This window comes from Amblyomma americanum, chromosome 3 (genome assembly GCF_052857255.1).
Source record: "Amblyomma americanum isolate KBUSLIRL-KWMA chromosome 3, ASM5285725v1, whole genome shotgun sequence".
Classification (NCBI taxonomy): Eukaryota; Metazoa; Arthropoda; class Arachnida; order Ixodida; family Ixodidae; genus Amblyomma; species Amblyomma americanum.
The window spans coordinates 174,388,933-174,405,826 of NC_135499.1; the positions used below are offsets into that span (position 1 = coordinate 174,388,933).

Sequence of the window (16,894 nt, forward strand, 5' to 3'; positions counted from 1 at the left end):
AAGAGAGCTCGAGTTTCGATGCACGTACGCCGTTTCGTGCAACTATCTAAATAAACGCGATCAACTCCGTAAGCACGTTTTATGCCGCTTGCCTTAATGATACACGTGTGCTGCCACTGGCCGCAAAGTGGTTCACTGCCGTTTGAGCAGAGCGCCGGGTAAGAAGCTTCGTGCATTATCGATGAGGCGCGCTGCCTCTTTCCCTGCAGGCGCTTTGAGACCCGCGTGTGTGCGGTTATTACCCTAACGCGGCCTGATGCAATCCTGCATCCGTAAGAATTGAATTGTGAATTATGGGGTTTAACGTCCCGAAGTGACACGTGGACTATGACGGACTCAGTAGTGGAGGGGCTCAGGATTAATTTAGACCACTTCGGACTCTTTAACGTGCACTGACATCGCACAGCGCAGGGGTGCCTTTTGCGTTTCGCCTCCAATAGCGGATCGTCAACGATTTCTGTAAGGAATATTTTAAGGTCATTCGCCTCCGGGGCCGTTTTTATTGCTATTGAGAATCATGCAGTGCTTTCGTGAAGGATGTTTCAGTCCTTAATTTTTAGTTCCTTCAAACGGGGAAAACAGCGGGGAAAGCGGCAGCGCCAGGAACAGCACATTACGCGCTCAAAAAGAAAATGCGCGGGGCCGCGATTTTGTGGCGCCTGGCGACTGAACGCAACATGGTTGAGTTGAACGTTTTTCAGGTCATTTCTGTCGGGCATAGTGCACTTCTAATTACCGAACAATCTCGTTTTACCGAAGCAATGAGCAGAAGCGTAACTGCTGGATTACATTTGTCACCTATCTGCGGTTTTAAGAGGACTGGATAGTTAGAGAGGGCGAGACCTTGTATACAAGCAGTTTCCTTCTAATCCGTGTGTACTTCGAAGAACCATGCTGCTGCCAGAGTGAATTATGCGCGAAGAGTTATGCTGCCCACGACGACGAACAACGCTGGGGAAATTATGCCGTCAAGCTCGTGGCTTTAAAAAATACAGCACAACGCAAAATCCTACCTGGCTGAGCAGGGCACTAATGGAGAAAGCACGCTGATTTAATCCAACGTAAATTTAATTTGGGGACAGTTTGTAAAGAATAGAAGAAAGAAACCATGTCCTACTTTCGTTACTGAGCCAAAAAAGATGTAACGCTAGATTTCGCAGTAAATGGTAGTTAAACCTCAGAAACTTCCGCTGCACCTCGCTACTTGTGTCGCACAGACATTTTTAACTTCGTCGTCATCATCCGGTAATGTACGTGGCAGAACTACAAGGCCTCTCCCCACTAAACCCCGCCCAGTTAGCCATCTCAAGCGCAAGCATGGCCCACCCCGCATCAGTAAACACCCTAATCTCCTCTGCAGAACGGCATAAATCCCTCTACCACTCCAGCCGGCTAAGCTAACCTTATCTCGGAGTTAGCTCTGTCAACCCTAACCGACCATCGGCAATCTGTAATCGGCATTAACCGTCCCTCCTTTAAGTCCACCTCAACCTCCCGATTTCAGCCAGCATGTTTCTACCTTGGGCTTGTTTTGTAATCCACCCTAGTCTCTTTCTATTCCGTAGCGCTGTGCCCACAATATTTTCCGTTCCACAGCTCGCTGCGCTCTCCTCATCTAATTTGAAAAATGTGAACGCAACAGCATTAAGCTCTGCTGAAAATTGGGCGTTGTTCTCGTCGTTCGTCGTCATCGTTGGATTATGAGCGAAAACTGAGTCGTGTAGGGTGGCCACATTGGCCACCCTGGTGGACGCACAGGTGGACGTTAAATCAATGACTGGTCGCGAGAGGTTGCTCTGGAAGAACAACCTGCGTTCCACAAGCCCCACAGTTGGCACCACCTGCCACAGCAGGGCACTAGCACAACGCTTAACCGCTGCACCATAGCGCCAGCATTGGCGTGAGGACTCCCAGGGATCTATCAATTAACGCCCTTAAGGCAGAGCTTAAGGGTCTCTTCCAATTTTCAATATAGACTCCAAGCTTAAGCCTGAATGGCGAGTGCTGACAGGGCACAATTTTTACATACTTTTTTCTCCCGGAGACATCGGTAAGCTGCTGTGCATAACGGGCAGGAATACTAGCCAAATTTATTTCAATCCATTCTTATTAGCATATATCACTGGAAAGAAATTTACAGCCTTAAGGGTGCGTTTTCGTGTCTACAACTCACACCCTCGCACCCCCCAACAAGCGAAGCGAGCGCAGTACGACCGTCGCACCCACACAGTAGGATGCGATAGTGACAGTTGTACCCTTTTGCCGATTGTTTCGCAGTTTTCCAGGCCTTCATTGTTTCAAATCAGATCAAACAGACAGATTGAAAACACTCTGGCCATCTTTGTTGTGCGTGCACTCTTGGAGGAAAGCAGAACGTTGTCAACAAAAAGCTGCCGAGGACCTCTTTCAATATGCACTAGAATTAAGGTATCCTTGGCTATACGTCCCCTCCTCTTTGCAGTGGAGTGACACTTCTTTCTGAAAGGAAAAAAAAGCTGCTCCAAAAGGGCCAACCTTCAGCAAATCGGAAAGCACAGAAACGGGATGCTATAGCATGTGCCGGGTTCTACCAGAGGAACTGAACCAGCGCTGAACCGTCACTGGAATGAGTCATACAATGCTACTTATGCCAAAGTTCAACTCAGAAATAAACTACGGCCTCGCGCCGTATTCTTCCCCACAACGTGCATACATCTCCCGCTTTTATATACTCTATTTGAGCAATTTTGAGTTAGTGCCGTGTAGCAGTTGAGCCAAGATAATTCGTTAATTCTTAAACTATGGAGCCATAAATCGCGGTCGTAGTTGAACGCATGAAACCTGCAGCTGCTCTTTAACGAAAATTTCGAACGCCTTATATGATATTAGAAACACGCGTGATGAGCAATGACAAAAGTGTTCAAAGATGCGGTAGGGTTTTAACGTAGTTAAACGAGCAGGCACAAGAAAGCATGCGTTCATTCTTCGCCTCTTCTTTCTGGCATCTGCATATGCAAGCAAACGCGTTTCTCGATCTTCATCTTCAGACCTTCTCTACTCGGTGGCAGCTGACGCGACGCTCCTCCGAACTAACCCGAGCTTCCTTCCATTGGCTGCAGCTTGCACGACGTTCCTCCGAGCTAACCCGAGCTAACCGGACCTTATCCGAGCTAACCCGAGCTATCCCGATCTTACCCGAGCTTACCCAAGTTACTGCGAAGCTTCACACAAGATTCTTGGCTGGGCTTGGCCTGGTTAAGTGGTGCTTTCGCACTAAAAGCCTAAGAACACCAATGCACCCCTTTACACACCATTGCACCCAATGACACTGCAAAGCCCCTGCACCCGTGCCTCCTTAAAGGATGCATAGGTGCATTAACCGTGTCGGCACGCTGAACGTAGGCTATTAGAAACGTATCAACATATTAACAGCGTAGAAGCGGTGCCTTATGTATGCCCTTAAGGCTGAAAATTTCTTTAGTGTGTGTGATGAGGCAACTAGTTCGCACGCCTGTTTAACGATACTGTCGGTGCCTTCGTAGGTAGAGCTCCATGCATAGTATAGTCTTAGTTATATCCCGTGAGCTGAGCATTTAGTCACAAACAGAAAACGTTCCCTCATGGAGCGAACTACGCGGCTCCATCGCCCGCTCCTTGACCACAGCACAAGCACGTAGGTACAGGTGCGAGCTATATTTAGAAAAAAATGGTCTGCACCGACCGAGGAAGCCGTGTTCGCGGCGCCATTCTGCCCAATGCTTCCTGCTTGAGACGTAAGCCGTTTAAGAGATGTGGCTCCAGTGCTTGGACAAGAGAGAAGCAGAAAACAGAAACGAGCGAGCGCTAATGGACGCACTTCTTCAGTCTGGCCATAAAAAACACATTCAGGTTGTGTCCCTGAACGCTTTTCGGCGAGGGCGCTAGGCGTCTGCACACACATACGTACACATTACATGTGGTGTGTGCGAGTGTGTGCAAGACATAAAGACAATAAGCAATATTTTCTGTGTGGCTCGCACGCGTGAGCGGCATCAGCCCAGCGCGATGCATATCACGCGAAGGCGCGCGAAAAGAAACTGAAACAGGGAAACTGTACTAAGCCCCGCCGAGGTGGCTCAGTGGTTAGGGCGCTCGACTACTGATCCGGAGTTCCCGGGTTCGAACCCGACAGCGGCGGCTGCGTTTTTATGGAGGAAAAACGCTAAGGCGCCCGTGTGCTGTGCGATGTCAGTGCACGTTAAAGATCCCCAGGTGGTCGAAATTATTCCGGAGCCCTCCACTACGGCACCTATTCTTCCTTTCTTCTTTCACTCCCTCCTTTATCCCTTCCCTTACGGCGCGGTTCAGGTGTCCAAAGATATATGAGACAGATACTGCGCCATTTCCTTTCTCCAAAAACCAATTATTATTATTATTAAACTGTACTAATGTGCAATTGTTGTAAAATTAAAGGCGTAGGCCTAGGTAGTGTCGGGGCTAAGAATATCAGAGTCCAAGTTTGCTCAACAAGTCTTGATGTTATATGTCCATGTAGCACCACCGTCATCATCAGCCGCGACCACCTGACTCTCGCAAACTTTTTGTGTAGTCTATGTGAAATTTTAAATCTTCAAGCAGACGTGCATTGATTGATTGATTGATTGATTGATTGATTGATTGATTGATTGATTGATTGATTGATTGATTGATTGATTAGAACTGGTTGATTCGGTCGGTCGGTCGGCTTGAACAGTCAGTCATTCGGTCGGTCGGTCGGTCGACCGACCGACCGAATGACTGACTGTTAAAGCATCACAAACAATTGCGACGTCAGCAGCCCATTGGACAAACAAGCACAACAAACGATTACAGCCCGGGAGCCGGTTTTAACTTGTAGCTGCTATATATCGCTTCACAGAAACATGAAAAAAAACTAAACGTTATTTAGATTACAAGCTAGAAGTGGTGTGCCCTGTGTAATATATGCTCCCCATCGAAATTATGGCCTGCGAAACACAGAATTCACGTCTGGGGGACAGACGTAAGCACTAAACGTCGGATGCACAGAAAGTAATGACACAAAATCGCATGCGAACACAGGATTTTCTTAGGGGGTTTCCTCGCATCTTCGCTCTCACCACATTTCACTCTTTCCTTCTTCTCTTCTCCCCTTTAATGTGCAGCATCAGGTCAGAGACGAGTTGTACCGGCCGATATCTCCGCCCTTTGCAAATGATATTAAAAGACTTGTCTCTCCTGCAATGCTGAGGATGGAGAAGGCCCCCGCCGAGGAAAACGACTGTAAGGGCCAAAATTTTCCACACCACCGTGACTCCGGCGCTAAGAACGCGAAAACAAAAACAACACATGATCCAAACAAGTCGCCGTTTTGCTATATTTTTTTTCGCGCTTGGCACTGGACCAAAAATATGCGTTAAGGAGCGCTTTCCTTATGCCTGACGTTGCTCACACAATAAGAAGCCTCGAGACCGAAAACAAATCAAAGCACGGAGTCGTTTTATACCGTCAATGGTTAACCGGGCGCTCATTTCGCTTGGAAAACCGCTCGCTAAAGAAAGAGCGCCGTGTGGATGCCTTTCACTAAAGGACGCCTCTAATGGATTCTAAAAACGAACACCGCGATCATGGGCGAGGGGATTATTATAGTCCGTCTCTTTTTTTTTTCCCCCAGATCACTACCGAACCAACGAATACGAGCGACAAGAGTGACGCGGAAGAAGAGAGGTAGGCGGGGCAGTTTCCACTTCGCTTCTCAGCAGCCGAGCACGGCTCGGTAGAAGTATCGCCATATGCTTTCCCTCCGACGATATGCGTAATGTATCTGGAAACCGAAATGCGAACGTCCATACAGCGCGTCGGTAATGACAAAACCTCTTTGATCGCTTTTATCGTGTATATCTGCTTGCGTATACTCAGACACGACGCATTTTTTCTCCTCCTTATTACGGCGTCCGAAATATAAACGAACAAAGAGAGCCTGTACAGCACCGCGGTGCGGACTACGTTCGTATAATGATGACGGTGACGTTGACGAGTCCGAGAAATATATTCTGAACCGGTTTTCGCAACCGTTTTTACTGCGTAAATTTTCGTTATCATATTGAGTCCTTGCGTTGCTTCCCACAAGCGTCATAACTAAAGCGGGCTAACTACTGACTTACGTGGCACGCCGCATATTTACTTGGCTTGTAAACGGTTGTTGAAAGTTAGGCATTATTATGTCACTTCATCTCTCGTTCTCTATGAGTTGTTATGTCATTTCAGCGGGGTATTTAATGCCCTTGTGTAGTTCCTTTCAGACCTCGTCATATTTACTCTGTACTGTGCTTGATGAAAACTGCGGTCGTCAGTCGCTTTCACGACCCTCCAAGGCAGCGTTTCAAGCAGGCATCCACTCCTGAGTACGCGCATGTCGGCAAAATTTAACTGGACGAATGATTTAAACGTGACTACAGCCAGTTAAAGCCTAACAATGTGCTGCTCGGCGCGTCTTCGAGCACATGCTTCACTACTGCGAGAGCCCTTCGCGTTTTCAGAAAACTAAATTAAAGGAGAAAACTGAAAACAGAGGAGAGATCACCCTTTTCTTCGATCATTGGCTTTGTTACGCGGCCGGAGAAGCTTACGAAACCGCGAAATGAGATATCGGGATCCGTGTTGGCAGAGCTCGTCGTCGCTTTTGCTCAAGCCCCCACCCAGTGCGCGTCGCGATCCGATGTGCTCCCGCTTCGCTGCTCTCGGCGAATCGAATTTAGACCGACGTGCACGGCGCTGTCGTCCCGCCGCTGCTGCTGTACCGCGAGACACCCGCCTTATCTGCGTGAGCCGATTTCTCGCCGCACGAACCGTCGCTCGGGCGCCTTGCAAAGGTTTTGGCATCCTATATATATCGAGGCTTATACAACCTCCCGTCTCGAAGTAAAAAGCAGGCCAACTTGGCCGCCAATATATAGTTTGATTAGTTTCGCAGATGTTTCAAACAGATATGCCCTTGGCGTAACAGCAACAGGTGGTGCGTGTGAGGGCCTTTAGAGACTTGCCTTGATTTTTCTTGGTTGTTTTTTTTTAATTAAACGCCATGCAGGGTTGCTTCGCATCTTATGACACGTAAACCCCACGTTAGAGACTACTCGACAAAAGAAATGACAAATACGACCCGTAGTTAAAGCCAGTCAGTTCAGCGGTGTGTTTGTCGTTTCTTCATTTTTAGTCGCAGTTAGCGATGTTTTTGCGTCGAGTCATACCAAGATGACTCGGTGGTGCCCCTCAAAGAAACGGAGCACATGTGGTTGTTTTCTTTTTTACTAATAATAATAATTGGTTTTTGGGGGGAAAGGAAATGGCGCAGTATCTGTCTCGTATATCGTTGGACACCTGAACCACGCCGTAAGGGAAGGTATAAAGGAGGGATTGAAAGAAGAAAGGAAGAAGGAGGTGCCGTAGTGGAGGGCTCCGGAATAATTTCGACCACCTGGGGATCTTTAACGTGCACTGACATCGACACAGCACACGGGCGCCTTAGCGTTTTTCCTCCATAAAAACGCAGCCGCCGCGGTCGGGTTCGAACCCGGGAACTCCGGATCAGTAGTCGAGCGCCCTAACCACTGAGCCACCGTGGCTTTTTTACTAAAAGCCAGTTTAAATACACCGTGCAAGGCACCGAACTAGGAGAGGACGCGAAAAGCGGGGAGATTCAAACGGACTGTTAACCACCCACGCTGAGAACAGCTGTTTAAGAATAGCGGCACAAGGAAGGAAATGAAAAAAAGTTCGGCATTGGCTGCAGCCTGCAACTAATTAACAATTATCACTAATAAGCGGAGCAAGCAACGTTCGCTTCGAAGGGAGGTCCGTAAAATATAATCAAAGAAGAAAGGCGGCCCGTATCCGGCGATAGCCGCCGACTGCTTCAGCGAGTGGGAAAATGTGCGCGGTCACAAAAGAAAAGTTGGAAACTCTGAAAAAGAGGGAGACAGAGAAAAGGTTAACAGCCGCAAGTTGGAAATATAGAGAAATGTTCCGGAATTCGCCTCGTCTGAGCGCCACTTTTATTTTTCTTCTTTTCTCGGACCAAGCACTATATTGACATTGGTGCACTATTTGAATGAAAATACAACGCCTCGTCTCCGCATACGTATTCACGTACTCGAAGTTGGGTGAAGCTGACGCTTGAATTGACCGTAATTAAAATATGCACGTCTAGTACCCATGCGGCTGATAACGGGCATTCATAAATGTGTAGACCGTTAACAGCTGCATCCTCGAAAGCAGGACATGAATATAACGCCATGTGAGGGGATTGCAGAGAAAAGTCTTATATGGTTTGGTATGGTATGGTATGGTACGGCACGGCATGGTATGGTATATGGGGTTTAATGTCCCAACGCGAAACATGTGCTATGAGGAACGCCGTAGCGGAGGGCTTCGGATTTTTTGCGACAACTTGGGGCTCTTTAACGTGCACTGACATTGCGCAGTACACGGGAGTCTTGTCTTATGCCTCCATCTAAACGCGGTCTCCGCAACCGGAGTTGAACCCGCGTCCTCGGACTGAGCAGCCGAGTGCCCTAACTGCCGACCACCTCGGCTGTTTGAAGATGAAAGTCATTTTTACCATTACGAGCATGGCATCCAGTACGTAAACAAATTTTAAAAAATCAGTCGATAGTTTGGCGCGCCTCCTGTCTACTGTATATTTCCGTCCTTATTTTGTCGCGCCATTACGTTCCCTCAGCTATGTCTCATCACCAATTACTTGAAACCAAAGTCTTTCTGGCAAAAAAAGAAAGAAGAAACGTGCAGCTTTCCAAAGTCGGGAAGAGGCAAATAGATCTCATTCGCCATGCCCCACTGCGTCGTAAAACGGAAAAGTACAGGCAACGAAGCGATACACTTTTTTTTTTATTGCAACGAAGCGATACACTGTTGCTTTATATCGAGTTTTTCATTTCTTTAAGGCACCGACGAGTGGGCGAAAAAGGACCTTCACAACAAGCAAGCCACGCCGCGTAACGAATCCTGGCATTTTAAACGTTTTTAAAACACGTCTTATTGATTCGCAAGAATCACTAATCACCCTGGGCAACAATTACGAGATGGAGAAATTCGAAACCGTCGTCAGGATCTGTTTTTCGGCGAAAAACCCCAGACCGGAAAAGGATATTCAGCTGCTGCGAAATTACATCCAGACTGAGAATTGGGTAGCAGCCAGCCCCCACAGTTACCTTCAAGAACCAGACGCAAGAGAGGCGCTATCTGCATCTCCTGGCGACACAGATAAAAACGATAACATACATCACAGCATCCATTTCAGGCATGTACCTTTCTTTCTTTAGTTATATTTTTTCTTTCTTTTTTTTATAGTGACTGTCATATAAGCTACGCCGAACGACATTTCTCCTCAAACGGCACCAAACGGCACCGGCAGAACGAGGGAGAAAAAAAACATTTCGACGGCCTTCGAGCATTTAACGCGGCACGAAGAACAATCCGCAGCCCATACTTCGCCTGGCCCCATTGTTGTTGTTTCATTTCGAAGGTCTCGCCAAGCGGCAGCGTGCGCTCCGCTTTTTTCTTCCTCGTGCTGCGTGTTCTTATCCGGCCTTCTTCCTGCCCTGCAGTTGCTGCTGCTGTTTACCTTCGACGGATGGCACACGGAATCGTGACATAGATCACGTCCGCGGCGACAGAGACGAATTGCGTTATTCATACGCGGCCTTAAGTCGGCCTCAACGGATCGGGGAGCCATTGGATGGCACCCGGAACAAAAAAAAAATCGAAACAACAGCAAGAGCATCGCACAGGTCGCAATCACCTACGCACTGCGGGCGTCGGTATATCTCCCTGACTCCGTTTTCCCTTCCTTCATATTTTTTTTGTTCGGAAGGACGTTTATTTTTGCGAAGCAGCGGGCGCTTTCGCTTTCCGCGATCATCGGTCCATTAGAGGACATATCTATTTTTCATTTTATTTTTTGGTGAACGAGGTTATGACGGCACCGCACATCGGAACTTTAAGGAACAAGTAGTGAAAGGCAGAAAGAAAAGCTTGAAAGCGGTGAAACCGGTTCAGCGTATATGACCTTTGCTCAGGAGCCTAATGGAGGTATGCTCGTTAGTTTTTAGAGTGAAGCTATACCTGCAGTGAAGACAGGTGGCCGAGCTGACAAAGCTGGCATCGTGCTTTCATAGGAGAGGAAGCGTCTTGAACTGGCAGTGCGGAAAACACGTTTATACACCGGTTGTCGCACAAACTTAAGGGCGTTTAGAATCACAGCTAGCATCGTGCTTTCATAGGACAGGACGCTGGCAATGTTTAAAACGCCCTGATGTATTGAAAAAAAAACTTTCAGCATATACAATTGGAGGTAAAAAAAAAACGAAAAGAAAAAGGTCGCGGCGCACACAGCATTCCAACGCTTGACACACGGCGTCTATCAATAGTAAACCAAATTGCAATAGCACGAAGAGAAACCTATGTTGGGCAGAGCACACGATTGACTAGAGTGCAGCTGAAAGAACACAAGAGCTCCCCTGTCCGCGCTTCACGTTCCGTACTTCATACACCTGTCCTGTCTCATTCCCCGTCAAGTTTCGCACTCAAATCTGTCTAATCATTGTCATTTCACCACATTCATCATCAGCCTCATCACAACTGAGCGGAAAGTCCATTCTTGTAGCCAATCAGATCCCCTTGCAAGCATTGTTTATGTCACACATTGTCGATGTAAAGCGGCACCGGTCGTCACTGCACATGTCTAACTGTACACAGTGTAAAAGCTCCTATGGACATATTGTATTCTGAAATAGAAACAAGCAAATTGAATAAATAGGTGATAATTTTCCTTGAAGCACGCGCTGCTGTATATATGAGTGCATTTTACCTATACGAAGGACATAACGTTTCTGTGTGGACACCTCACAGGTGTTAATTAGGGCTTGTCTATGCTGACCACAAGTGCCCGCAGAGGAGTACACGGCCCATGTATGCATGCGCGTTGCTGGTGTATTTCCTTCGTAGCACATACGGTATGCGCGCTGCAGTACTGTAAACCAACTACCTGCCAATATATCTACAAATTACCTGTTTTCTGTACACCTCTCGGTTTAATTTCCTCACTGTACACCCTCCTAGAATGACCAGTTTCCGTCAAACTCGTAATATTTTACTCTAGAAATGGAGGCTGGGCGTCACTTACAAAAGCCACATACCGACAACTGTGCAGGACAACCCAATATGAAAAGTTTGGTTATGCAACCGCGAGGTCCTTGAAGCGATTAAATACTTGCAGCACGCTCGGCTAGGCGCAATCAAAGTACTGAGACTCTTAATCTCGCGTGACGCGTCGCGCAAGGCCCTTATTCGGATACGCGACAGTGTGCTGCCGTTGCCCCAAGCAGAGGTTCAAACTAATGGCGATGAAAAAAGAGAGCAGCAGTTTCGTGACACGCGCACAAAATATATTCTCCGTTATTCGACATCGAAGGGGACCGAAAAGATGTGAGAATCACGCAGAGTTCGAATTAAATGGGAAATTTGTAACCCACTTGCTGTTTCCGGGAACAAAGCGTCAGTTCGAGTAGACCGGAAGTACGAATTAAGCGAGTTCTATTTAACATCAGTTCCTATTAGCTTTTCTTTTTGTCATTAACTGGTGGAACGAAGTGAATAGAACGTGAAAATGAGCCGAACAATAAATATCGATAAAATTGCTTTGCCGCGTAAGTAATGACAGTGTGGGAGACCACTGATACGTTATAAAAGAAAAAAAAAGAAAATGCGAAAATTTCGCACCAAACGGTAGTATTCAACAAAGACAAATCAATACGTTTTTATCATCATTAGAAGATCGGCATTGTGTCATACAACCCTAATTGCTTCTCGCAATCATTCCTGCCGCGAACTTGACGCGAATGGAGCCACCTTCCCTCAGAAGTTCTTGGCATTGATATCTATGAGCAGCTCCGTGAAGCAGTATCTAACGTATATTCATGTTATATTCAGCCACTGCATTTTTATCTCTCCGTTTGTGTGTTATTCCCTACTCACCCCTTGTAATTGCTCTGGCCTCGAACTGTATACTAAATAAATAAATAAATAGTTTAAGCCAAAAGCAATCAACTTTTTTTTCACTTCAACAATCGCGTGTAGCGTCAGTGAGACGTTACCTAGAAACGTTCTTTCTTCGCTTGCCCCTCTTGTAAGTTAATCCATTCGCTTGAATTCTCCGAGGTATGCCGTATCTGCAATTCCTTCCCGCAGATGCCAGTCTTTGCAAACTCCGCCCGCGGAGAAGTCAATCTGCTCCTGCGACCTTGTCAAGAGACATTTTTCCGCGAGCTCGCTTGGTATTTTCCTCCCTGCCCAGCCTGTTCCCCCGAAACTGAGCCGGCTATAGCTCTCGAAGGTATGCCGCAGCTAGCAGCAGCAGCTGCTGAAGCGAAAATGAAAGGAAAAGAAAAAAAAAACGCAAGTCCGAAGAGCAGCTACGCAGCGTTGGCGCACGCAGCGTTCAAAAGCCTTTCTCGCTGCCTCGCTGGCGAGCCTCGCATTTTTGTCACGGGTTGCTGGACTCGGCCACTGGCGTCTCCGGCGGCGGCGTTCCCTGCGAACTCGACCCCCACTTCCCAATAGCAGCTGCCGCGCGACGCGTCAGCTGCGTCCATATATCGGTCGAGTCAAGCAGCGCTACACGCGTCGATGCAGAAAACATCTGTCCATATGCACTTTCGGGGTGCGCGGGCGCAGAGGCCGAAAGGGCGTCGGTTTTGCACGCGGCAAATACCACTCTTGGCCCTTCCACAGCACTCTCCGGAATAGAGCGGAGACAAGCTGCTCTAAACTGAATGGTACCTGCAGAAATGCTAATAACTAGGGGAAATTTCTAATACCCGCCGCAGTGGCTCAGTGGTTAGGGCACTCGGCTACTGATCCGGAGTACCCGGGATCGAACCCGACCGCGGCGGCTGCGCTTTTATGGAGGCGAAACGCAAAGGCGCCCGTGTGCTGTGCGATGTCAGTGCACGTTAAAGATCCCCAGGTGGTCGAAATTATTCCGGAGCCCTCCACTACGGTACATCTTTCTTCCTTTCTTCTTGCAGTCCCTCCTTTATCCTTTCCCTTACAGCACGGTTCAGGTGTCCGCCGAGATGTGACAGATACTGCGTCATTTCCTCCCCCCCCCCCGAAAAAAAGAAACAATTATTAATTATTAAGTTTCTTATATACCTCAGTGTGCGTGATCGCGCCATTACCAACGGAGCGATACACGCCGGAAGGAACACGGTGAATACGGTGCGCGCTTGACAGCGAAGTTATCTGGAAGCGACAGATTAGAATATGAAAATCGGTAGAATTCAAAGACTGTGGATTTAGTTAGTGCCGGTTCCAAAGAACAGCACTTATCACGTTTCTCATTTCGCTTTTCCTGCTAGTTAGTACAGAAGCAAAAGGACATACGACAAGGCCGAGAAAAGTGGACAACCACGTAACCACGCTGACAGCCGCAGTCGAACCTCCGTTGATTACACCGGCCCACGCATCGAGAATCTTGCTTGAATAAGTTAGAACGTCGCTCAAAACGATGCTGGCAGCCATTTTCTTTTTCCAGGGGCGGTTCGCAGACAGGCCGACACACCTATGGACACACCTGCGTAGTCCGGGAACCACAGCTCTATGCAAAACAGAAGCGGGCAGGCGCGGACGCAGCATGAATTTTATCCGTCTACTTGGTCGCGTGCCCTAGGCGTCAGGGGTTCTTCCGTCCAGCCGTTCCGTTCCCCCCCCCCCCCCCCCCAAAACACACACACAGGAGTGCAGCAGCGATGATGCGGCGCCAGGGGGTTTCTGCGCACACTTCTCGTGCATGAAACGATGGCCTACTTGTGTCGTCATTCGCCGACGGCGGTCCAACCCGTAATTACTCTGCACAGCGCGATGAGCGGCGACCTGCATAGGAGAGATCGCCGCCTCGTGCTTCCTGCGCCGGCCCTCCCACCGCTGTCTGGGTAATCGTCGCGGGGCGCGTGCCGTTGCTGGTCGCGTGTGCAGCCGCGCTGGCAACGCACCCAGCTCATCTGTGCATACATACACGCGCCTGTGTTCCTGCGCGATCAAGAGTTGCGCGGCAGTGGCAGCGGCGTGTTTATACAACAAACTCCCGGGCTGCGGTGCGCTTCGATCCAGGTCCGAGCGACCGAGGAAGCGTAACTAGTTAATACCCGTCGTTGCGGCACTACTGGTATTGGTCTGTGCGAAGCAACGTGCGACTACGAAGCAAACATGGCATTATGATCGAACGGAGACTGGATTTTGCCCTGTTCTCGAGCTACGCAATCACATTTGAAGTATTTGAACGCTTATCCATTACAAAAATAGTGTACAGACAGTCGATAGACTTCTTATAGACTCTATTGCGTTCCTGTTGATATTTCTTTTTGTCTATTCATGGTCTATAGACTGTCTATAGACAAAAGTCTAGTAAAAGTGTATGGCCATAAATATATAGATACTCTATAGACTGTCCGTAGGATTTGTATTGCCTACAGACGGTTCTCTAGAATTAGTCTATATAGAGGCTATAGATTTTATAGACAAAGTATATGGGCAGTCTATAGAGTCTCTATAGAAGTTTTTGTAAGGGATAGGTCGAGCTGACGCAAAGGCTATAGCCTTTTACGCGGAGACGAATCAGCCACGAGTTCGAAAGGTGATGCATAATAAAGGACGAGGGACTGGCAACAAGCTTATTAATCAAGAGAGCTATATGCGTTCGTCTCGGCTCGGTCCGGTCTTAGGCAGAAAAACTACGAAAGCAACGCAGATTATCCGTAACTAAATTACCCACACAAAACTATGCGCCAGGTATCATACGACCGCGAGGTATACAGTGTCCCAGATGATGAGCGCTTGAACTATGTGCGACTTCCGAAACTGTTTTGAGCCCTTTCTGAACCGCACTTACTGGTTCGTAGTGTTCCCACCCAGTAAAAAGGACAAAACAATTCGCCAAAGAACACCGAAATAATACGCATGCATGCCAGCTGGAGCGTGGCGTATAGCTCTCCCTGCGCAAACGCACACGCCTCTACGAAGACCCCTCAAGCACGATCCAGAATGATGCGTTCGCCCGTAGGGCGGGCGCCAAGTTCCCAGATGCACTGCCGGGCGTGGGAAACAAGGAAGGTGCTAAGAAAGTGGGCCGTAATTGCCGCCAACGCTGGGGCGGCAGTGACGCAACCTTCCCACGTTGTGTTACGCCCTCGAAGAGGCAATAATAACACGAATAACACTGAATGGATATCGCCACCCACTCGTCGAAAGAGGGACCAACGAGGCGGCGACGGCAAGCATCCTTGCTACTGCCGTAGACCGCATGTTTTTGTTTCCGCGTCTATTCCAATAAAGACTCGATCCCATTGCCAGCAGTCTTCCACGTTATTTATTTATTTATTTACTTCCCGTCCTCTTTCTGCCGACGCGCTATCGTGCAATTGGGGCATACAGGCGTCAGCAGTTGCGGCGCTGTGCGAGGGTTAAGCTGTTGTGCGGGGAAGCGCACAGACGTGAGACACGTGTGCTTCGTGGTAAAGCTGTCTCCACCCACGACGCGAGGAGAGAGGAGGCACGATCAATCGTCGTCGGGGCCGGGACCGCGTTGTGGGAGGAGAAAAAAAAAAAGATCGAGGAGCGAACTAGGAAGCAGGGTAGAAAAGTTTATGGTCAAGAGAAGTAACGCCAAGGTCAGGGTTTTGTTTACACAGTGAGCCGACGTACTGCGTATACCATGAGTGGAGGGTTTATATTTGTGAAAGTGTGCGTCGCCACTTTTCTTTATAAGTTTGTTTTCTTCTCCTAAAAGGGAGAACAAACATCGGTTCGAATCGGTAACCAGCAGCTCGGTCTCGGCTCGTCGCTATGCGGGCTTGTTCTGAAACGAGGGAAGCTGCAGAGTGTGTGCGACGCTGCCTGTTCATAGCGAAGACGTTTCTGAACAGCTCAGCACTGTTCCAGCTTTTCAATTTTTTCTGTATTTAAACTTGCATTTTGTAAATGAATTTCGATAAACAAAAAAAAAGAACGAGTTACTTTATTCCGCTTTGAAGTTGGGCATCTCTAAAGCTGGTAGGTGACCTATTTTCGGGCCATTAATTAGCGGCGACGCAGCGCCAGAGTAATTTCCCAAGAGTTTGGTAGATCAAAACAACGTACAAAATTTTCTGCTCGCTACGTTTAAGACTGCAGGTCGCTTCAATGCCGTCGTCAGCGTAACTGGCCTGTCCAGCCGCCTGAGTTGAAGCCAGTACCTTTGCCGTCTATATGCATAGTAATTCCGGCACAGCTTGCGTTTGGCTATTCGCAACATAGGAGTCTTTTGCAGAATAATGCTCAAATGTCACGAAAAGGCTGTTAAAAATCTGCTTTATTTAATAGTACTACACAAGAAGAAAAATCAATTTGAACCGGTGCCCTAAGTCTTCAGTTTAGCGCTTAAATAAAATTAGTTAACGAATGTGTAAATGTGTTAGATACATAAGGAGAAATATGAGTGCCCGGTAGAACATTGGCAGACGTGTTTGCCACTAGACACGAAATATTTGGGGCGGACAGCATTTCAGGGATGTGTGGAACTTACAGCGAGGACGTTCGGAATGCGCATGAGGAGGAACAAATTTTCATTTTGAAGTTATTATTCTACAACGTACAACATGGAACGTCACGTGCGTCTCATTTAGATAATGAAATTTCTTCAACATTTTCTCTACAACGGGCCGTACTGTCCGTCCCCTTAAAAATTTTCACATCTTTAGACGTTTCTGCACGCTCCACACCTCACAGAAAGAAAAAAAATGGCTGTACAGCTGGAAGGCAAACAAACATACGACAGCTATCATTTCGATATATTATAAATTCTTCC

The 16,894-nt window shown here is 47.9% G+C and overlaps 1 protein-coding gene across 4 annotated transcripts in view; it reads right to left on the bottom strand.

The window, feature by feature from the left end:
• The window catches only part of Pka-C3 (Protein kinase, cAMP-dependent, catalytic subunit 3), a 136,515-nt gene that overhangs the window by 117,844 nt on the left and 1,777 nt on the right, over nt 1–16,894 (bottom strand). The window lies entirely within an intron of this gene.